Source organism: Lepisma saccharinum, chromosome 17 (genome assembly GCF_977018435.1).
Source record: "Lepisma saccharinum chromosome 17, izLepSacc3.1, whole genome shotgun sequence".
Lineage (NCBI taxonomy): Eukaryota > Metazoa > Arthropoda > Insecta > Zygentoma > Lepismatidae > Lepisma > Lepisma saccharinum.
The window spans coordinates 63,873,292-63,882,704 of NC_139245.1; positions in this window are offsets into that span (position 1 = coordinate 63,873,292).

Below are 9,413 nucleotides of genomic sequence, written 5' to 3' on the forward strand. Positions count from 1 at the left end.
TGAGTAGAGCCCGGAAGTTTGGCAAAATGCCTCTTTTTATCTACTGCATATATTGATAAAATTTTTCCGGATATACGTTTCTTATGTTGTTTCGAATGTTTTGGAAGCCTTTTCATTTTGCCTATTCTGCCTATTTGGGACCCCACTGCCTATTTTTAATTATAATGCCTTTTTTTGCCTTTTTCAATGAAAATTGACATTTGTTTTAAAAAAAATGTGTATATAAATTATTTTTCTCCCAAAAACGTTGTTGGCAGTTATTATTCTTCCGTTTATTATGTCAATAATTTTCGCCTTATTTAAGTAATATTGAACTCACGCATGTTTCAACATTGCTGAAGGAGAAAAGTGTGAGAAAAAGTATTTCATACTGAGTTAGGATATTGCCTTTCGGGTAACATTTCTTGTGCATGATTGACTGCTGATGTGGACAGGTTGATTTCGAACACAAAGAAGATATTTCTGAAATCTCCCTCTCGAACCCGAAAATTTCAGGAAGTTGCGATTGAGCTTAGTTTACCTCAGCAACCACTCTTGACGAGATGGGGAACCTGGATATCAACAGCTATATATTATGCTAACAACCTTCAAGAAATCAGTGAGGTGATCGATGCTCTTCCAGAAAATGAAGCGGCTTCAATTCGTGAAGTGAAAAAACTCCTGTGCTATTCAAGTTTATTTTTGCACATTATGGTGCATTGCCAGAGACAATTACAATTATAGCATCCATGAAAATCTTCGAGGAATCTATGCAGCAAATGACGGAAGTGCCAGGAGAAAAGGGGTCAGCTGTTGGGGAAAAGTGCAAACGGGTAGTGAGTGCAAATGAGGTCTTGAAACAATTGAAAACAATTTGTGATATTCTAAAAGGTGAAAATGCTGTTACCGAAATGAGTCCAGCTACATTAGCTTGTTTTATGTATGCTCCAATAACTTCTGTCGAAGTAGAAAGATCATTTTCTATTATGAAAAACATTCTCTCTGACAAGACGACTATCAATGAATGTTGACACCTTGTAGTTATGTGCAATCAAGACGGAGAAAATTGAAATGCTCTTCCCAATTTTAACATTTTGCCAGAAATTATAGATAAAAGTAAGCGACTTCCAAATGTGCCTTCTTCGGTATATTTTGCCTTTTTTCATTTTTAGTGCCTATTTCCCACATTATAAATGCCTTTTTGCCTGCATATTTTAACGAAAATAAATGCCTGAACTTCCGGGCTCTAGTTATGAGTTTGTATTGTAAGTTAGAACAATCTGTTATGCTGCGCCTCGCGCTTGAGGTAGCAGTTGAGGTCTTGCTATTAACTGTAAAGGCGGTGCGCGGACTCTCGTGTTAAATAAATTGCTTATGACTGCCTGCGACCGTGCATGACCCAATAAATTATAACTTTTAACTTGTGCGAATCAGTATGTACGCGCGCGATTCGTTATTAAAGATTTTGGACATTTTAATTATAAAGTATTTGTCGCAATTTGGTGGTTTCCTTCCTGGAGGAAGGGTGGATCGTCTTAATCCTGATCCCTGGGTGAGAACTGGTGCTCCCAACTGACCAGCCGGAGCAAGGAGCGGTGTGTTGCCAATTCGAATCTCCATACCCTGGAGTTACGAGTGGTGGCACGTTGCAGCTTTATACTCCGAAGTCGATACCAAAGGTTCATGGACGTCTGCAGGATTTTTTTTCCAGGGAGGGGCAAGCAAGGTAGTTTTTTTCCAGGGGGGCAAACAAGGTGCATGTTCCCCCATGACAGTGTTGTCTCCTCAAAAGCCATTGCTTTAATTTGAAGTTATCATGTTCAAGTAATAATTAACATATATTGTTATAGCTAAAATGCAATTGCGCGATATATATATATAATTTTTGGTTGACTTTCCTTTTCCAGGTGGGTCGTGCCCTTGCCTCTCTTTCGGACATTCATGCAAATGTTCTATTTTTATTTCGCGTCTACCACGTTCGGTTAATCGCGATGATAAAGGATGTGATAGGTGATGGACGTGATATAAAGACAAATGACCCATCCATATTTTCTAATCCGACATTAGAGTTCGCAGTGTATTACGTTAACTAATTTGCCACGGGATCGGCTTCTTCGTGTTTGTCTGCTCATCAAATGATTGATTAGTTATTTAAACTATATAGGTAGCAAAGCTATATAAAATAACGAAACAGAAAAAATCCACTTGACGTCTTGTAGTACTATCATCAACCTACAATTTCATGCTCTCAAATCCACACAGAAAACTTCTTGTGGCATTAGTTTTACGGAATGGCCTTAGTAGTTGTATTGACTGTATTATAAACCCAGGAAAGTATGAACCCCCCTCCAGCAGATTTGCTTATACTTAAAACTAGCTCAACATGCCCATATGAGCTTTTTGCTCAAGTGTGGAACCATGTCTAATCCAAGATTTTTGTAAAAAATGCTCTCAGGAATTTTCGGAAAGTATGACCCCCCTCAGATTGATTTGCCTACACTTACAAAAGGCACTTCTGTGAGATTGTTGTCCATAATCCTGTTAAAAATATGCCCCTCTTGATATTTTTTTGGATACACACACACATACACACACACACACACACACACACACACACATACACACATATTTACTTCCGGTTTAAGTTCAATTGGGCACCAGGCTCAACTTGTATATCTAGTATTAAAATAATGTAATTCTTCTAGAATTGCTCTGTGACCCTCTCATTTCTTACATCATAAACATATGATTTTTCACCTATGAGAATAACACTACATATGGTGTCATCAGGTAATGCCTCATGGAATTCACAGATAATTTTAATGTTTGTCCTGTCATTCACCACAACTTGTTTCCTTTTTGAAGTGTTGATTACAAACATGGGTCTCTGTGCTTTGAATTCATCTGGAGTGTAATACATATCAGTATTGCCTGTAGTGACACGTTTGAAGGAAGAAAATGCCTCATATAATTTGAGGAAATCATCCTTGGACATGTCTAAATTATAATTTTCTCTAGGAAAGACCTCATTTCTGCCATTTTTAAGATAAATGTTCTTGATGTTGCAATTATCAAATTTACTTGAATTTTTTTCCTGATTGTTGTGTCTTCCAGTCTGAAACAATACCACCACAAAATCCGGCATGTCGTATTGTATACTGGAGAATGAATTTGTGGCATCAAACTCATAATATGTACCAGATGCGGGCTTCTGTACACATTGATATGTATAAAATTGTAGAGGAACCTGTGGATTTTTTATTATATCAGCTTTGTATTTAAGAGCATAACTGGCCTCATACTCAACAACAGGGATTCTTAACTCCATAGTCTGAATAATGCATTTGCCCTCATCAGGCAGGGTATTAGGCAGAGCTTCCCCTGTAGGGTTTATTGCACTGTACCTCATCAAAGCATTATTATCATTTGCAGTTCTTCTAAATGTGATTCTTAAACCACCCTTCCACATAATATCTTTGTAATCTGAGAAGAATCCTGGCAACAGGCGCATGGGGAACAGCACAGTGTGGTTTTTAGATAATATCTTATCACCAGCCTCAAATCCACCTATTTTGTAGTAAGAAGCCTCGGTTTTGGATAATTTTAATGTGGCCAAAGATGTGGAGGTAATGCCGGGATAATCTACTCTGTTTATAACAACACCATGCTTTCTGATCTCAATTTCAGAGAATAGATGCGGCACAAAATTGTCCACCAATCTTATATTTGAATTTGCCGGATAATCTGTTCCATCGAGCTTTACAACATCAAATTTGATGTATAGATCTGCTCTGTGAGGGTGTATAAATCCATCACCTACATCAAGATCAACCTCAATCTCTGTGTTGGGTTGATTTAAATTTGCAAATGTCCTCCTGTTTGGGGGGAATGATTGTAGCTCATAACTCTCAATATTTTCCATTTTTTTTCTTGTATGTATTTTTATTTAAATGTTAATCTCTATGATTGCAGTTGTTGTGGCTCCAGCAAAATCAACTAATTCTTCTTTTTCATTAGTGACCATCAATTCAATATTATCTATTCTATTATGACACACAGGAAAATATAATGTTGGGGATGGATTGTAGATGATGGGCTCCATGAATTCAGAATTAGGTTTGAATGTTGCAATAATGCCTGTTTGTTTGTGAGTGCCTATGTCATTTGATTTGGTGATCATACCCTCAGCCACATTACAGTGAATATTCAGAGTCTCTATGGCCAAGAATTTGGGTATATTCATAGCAGTGTGTTTGATTTCTGGTTCAAGTTTTGTGTTGTTCTCAAATCCTAACAGCTCTCCTATAGTACCCAGATCCACTGTTTCTGTGGCAGATACAATCTCTACTCTGTGAGTGACAGAATTTTGAGTTAATACTACACCTCTGGGTAATTGAGCATTTAGAGTGGACAGATTATACTGCCCTGGAGTGATGACAATTTTTTGATCCCCTACTGCAATTGTGTTGTTGTGGTGTGTAATATTAGGGATCAGGTACATGCCATAAAATGCCCTGAGAGCTATTGTTTTGGGATATACAATGTCATCATGCAATTTGAGTTTCAATATTGAATTTTGGCTGGTGAGATGGAATACCCCCATGATGTTTCAGATACCACAAGGTTTTTTGAAAATCTTCAATTGTTGGTTTATTTATTTGAGACATATATCTAAGAACTGATAAACACAAATGTCCGCAATTAACATCTTTGAAGTTTTGAATACGGGCATTATTGTAATAAAGATTAGCTGAATTTAAATATTTTATTAAATTTTCAGGTGGAACACCTCCAAATGAATCAAACACAAATGCCTTATTTTTTACATATTTAAGATAACAGATCCAGTGAGTGCCTTGATTTTTGTACTCATCCAAATTAACAATGCCACACTCTTTGTTGAGTGGTTGTTCTGGTAAAGAATCAGACATGTACACACCTCTAAAATGTTTGATGCCCAGTGGCTTGATTAAAGCTTCAATATCTTGGTTTGTAAGCGGCTCTTGTTTTTTTAAACTTATTCATGGCTCTCTTAACACCTTTGCCTTGTTTCTCAATGGCCAGGTTATGGCGCTTCTGCTCATCTAATTCTGCCCTATTTTTCTTGGCATCTATTACTGTTTTTGCTATGGCGGCTGATCCCCCGGCCAAGCTCCCCACAGCCCCGAGAGCAGCTAAGATGGCAGGGATGGTAAATATAAATCCCCCCACATGTGATTTTTTTCTGGATTGTTGCAATTTTTTTAATTGGGGGGTACTAAGTAACAATTTCATACCATGGCCCTTTGCAAGACAAGAATGTTTTTTCTTGCGCTGCTTTTTGGTCAAAAGACTGTCAATAGTTTTAAGAGATTTAAGACCTGTATAAGGTGTTTGATACATAACACCCTTGGCCTTCATTGTAGGTTTATTATATATATATTCACAAACCCCACCCCAGTTTTTGTTTGGTGTTCATACCTATGGTGGTCCCCAATGCTGCTATTTTTTCACTCAAAGAAGCATCTTTGCTTACAAATCTACCAAATGCAGCCTCTTCTAATTTTTTGTCTGAAACATGTCTCTTGTCAAGATCAGAATGTGTGTTGTATGCTATGTCATGGTCTCTACAAGCAGCATCTAGGGGATTAACACCAGGATCCCCTCTCTTTAATCTATGATCCAGTTTTGTGCCTGGACCACAATACTGATAGCCTGGAATATGTAGTTCAAATGGCAACTTGTTTATAATGTCATAAACAAGCCCCCGACCCTCAGAAATATTCCAAAATTTAGGTGGTAGAGTATTAATAATTTTTATAAGATATCCAATCCCCTTAGGGTCATTCACTATAAAATTAGACAATTTTGTGCTTATCATGTCCATAATTCCAACTTTTTCATTGTAAAAATTGTGGTTGCCAGCATTTTCCTCCCCAGCTATCACCAATAACCTATCTACAAGTTTCCTGACATCATCAACCCAAACAAATTCTTTAGGCAGGGTGTTGTATTGTTTGATTCCACTACCTGTCTTGATTTGTGACCATATGGGCTTGATTAAATTATTGTATTTTGCTCCACTGCTAGACTTGACTCTTTTTTGTGTGGGATCATTGTTCTGGTATAGAGCATCTGATTTTATTAATATTTCTTTGTAATGTTCATAATCTTGATCTGTATAGTTGCCAGGCCTTTTCCTAGTCATCAGTTCCCACAATCCAGGTGTGCCGGGATATTTAACAAAAGCACCTCTTTCTCCAAGATGAGATTCTGAATATACAATTATATCATCTCCCATAAATGTTACTCTGAAATTGCCAATTCTATGCATGATGATACCATCATGCTCTGTGTCAGCATATAAGCCAAAAACCTCATCTTTGTTGTCTTTAGGTGTGGTTAAATATTTTTGAGCAAGAAGACCCAATTCAATAGGATCCTGACTAGCCTCAATTCTTCTAGGAGCAATAGGACTAGGTGTATGAATACTGGAAAGTGGGGTGAATGGATAATCTAATATGTTCCTTGCAGCTACAGATACAAGCTCTGTGATCAAATTTTGATTTTGCTCTGTAACAGTTTTGATATTCTTACCTAATTCACCAATAGCATCAATTATAGGCTGTTCTGTTTGTTTGTGTTTTTCATAAATTCCACGGTTCTCTGATTTCCATCCCTTAAATCTTTTTACAAGATAATCTCTTAATTTAAGATCATCAATAATTGGCCTTTTCATGGTTATTTATATACGTCTCCACGTCTAGAAAATTGTTGATTTTATTTCTGTATTTGCCACTATTGGGTGTTCTTGTCATATCAATTGTGACAAACCCATAACTGTCCTGGTTCCAGCACTTACTGCAAAACTTGGAAAAATCATTGTAGCTCAGGTCCCCACCTACATATTCATCATGTATGTGTTTGAGGTTGGTATGATCTTGATGAAACACACATATAAAATTGCTGTTGTCCCGGATCAGCTGCTTCGGAATTTTAGAAAAAGTCTGTGCCAGGTAGAAACAATCTATGTTTTTGTGCCGGCCCTGTGTAAAAAAATTTCTAACCTTGTTTTGATTATCCAGTATAATGTCATCAAACACAACAACAGAATTATCGAGACAGTCATGAAGTGGCTTAACATCTGGTTCAAAAGTGGCTATATCCAATCCATCATATAGCTTCATCAGCTGCTGATATTTTAATTGTTCCAAGCTCTTAGAGAAGATATACAAGTGCCTGTTTTTCCAGTCTAACCAGTTGGGTGCCAATAAAAAATTATCAACCATTAGTGTAGTTTTACCACAAGCCGATGGCCCAACAATAAGACACCTAATATTATCAGGCAGCAATTTTCCATTTCTCTTATTTTGTTGTTCAGGTTCTGGCAGCCTCTTTATAACATCCCAGGTGCTCATATTATTATTTTGTTTGCATCGATCCAGCTGTGTTCTGGAAGTCCTAGCCATTTGACAAGTAACTTTTTGCCTTTTCTGCGGATGATTTTTTCTATGAGATATGTGTCAGGCTGTTTAGTTTTGCTGAGCTCTTGTTCATAGAACCTGCCTTTGAGAATTTCTCCTCGGTGGTCTTTTATTATATATGTGTTAAGGGTCCCAGTTTTAACTTGAACCACTGTAAATAATTCACTGCTCCAGTTTCTTGTAAAGCCTCTCTTGAATAAGTGCCTATATTTGCTTATTCTTACTTGATCCCCACCCTGTATTTGGCCTTTCTTGTTGTTGGCTGATATCTAGGATAATAAACAGTGCTGATCAATTTTTGCTCATCAGATGAAGTTACTTCGGAGGGTTTCATGTTGATTGTGGAATGGACCGAGTTGTTATATTTTTGTAGAAGTTCTGGAAGAATATTAATCCATTTATAATTACCCTGAAGTGTAAATTGTTTATACATATGATTTTTTAAGGTTCTGTTGAATCTCTCTACAATTGAGGCTTTGAGGTCACTGTAACTCGAGTAATGTTTTATTGCCTGGCTTTTAATAAATTGTTGAAACACTGAATTATAAAATTCTTTGCCATTATCTGTTTGCAAATAGCGCGGTGATCTTCCACTCTGATTGATGATTGTCCTGAAGGCCTCTGTAACACATTTTCCAGTCTTGGATTTGAGTGGCATAGCCCAGGCAAATTTTGAAAATGTGTCTATTACAGTGAGTAGATACTTGTAGCCCTTGTTGATTTTGTCTAAGTTTTTCAGCTGCCCACTTTCCATTTCAATCAAGTCGCCTTGCCATAAATCATCTATGCCTTTTGTAACTACGGGCAGTCTCTTAAAATTATGTCGGGCTTGTCTGTGTAATTCATCAACAATAATTTTTCTAGACATAATATGTAAACAAGAATATTGCAACTATGGGGTGTTCAGCAGCTGAGACTGCAGGATTTTCTAAATATAATTTGTCCCCTATTTGTATTTTAAATTCCAGAGAGCCATCATCTTCAACATAGGCTGTTTCTAATGTATTGGGATCTGTAAAATCCTCCAATTCTACACTGGTGATTTTCACTTTGTTATCAGCATTTGTTATTGATAAGGTAGGGTAGTGCTGTGCCTGTGGTTGAAAATAATATTTGATCTTGATTGGTCTCAATGTGCCCCCAACAAAAAACTGGTAATAAAATTGTGCAGGGGACAGCATATATATTTTCCCACCTGGTGTAAATGGAGAATCATATTCTTTGTTGGGGATGCTGTACAATTCAAGAATTACTGTATGTTTTGGATTCTCGATTATGCCTGTTATTTCTTTTTCTGCTGTGAGCAATCTGCTTGTTACAGATTCAAGGTGCTCATTGATAGTCCTAACAACATCATCGTGCCCAGGCTTGATCTTTATGTCCACAACAAGTTTCTTGTATTGTTGCACAATCTCTTGAAGCTGGGTGGCAAAAACAGACAGAGTATTTGCTTGATTGGATTCCATGGTCCCTAGCTGTTGCTTGATATTAGCTACAATTTGTTGCAAATTTTCAACAACTGCCAATTTTGAATTTTGAGCAGTAAGATCATGGACCTGTCTTCTGATATCCTCAAACAGGGCATGCAGTTCATTAATATGTTGATTGGTTGGTAGAGTGGCCACTGTCTGAGTGAGATGTTTGATCTCTGTCTGGATATTCTTGATATCTTCTGATTTCAATATGCGATTCACTGCTCTCTTAATATTTTTAAGTTCCTGTGATGTAGGAAGATTTGACACTGTATTTTGTAAAAATTCAAGTGCCAATTTCACATCATTTAATTCAGAAGCATGAGCCACATTTTGCATAGCATTTTGGAGCAGGGCTATATCTGCCTGAGAGGGTGTTGATTGTTGTAAAATTTCAAGCTTTGTTTGGATATCATCGATCAAGTGATGAAAATGAGATTCAGATTCAGTGTTGAGGTTTTCAAGCTTTGTGATTTGTTGCTGGACACTAACAAGAGTA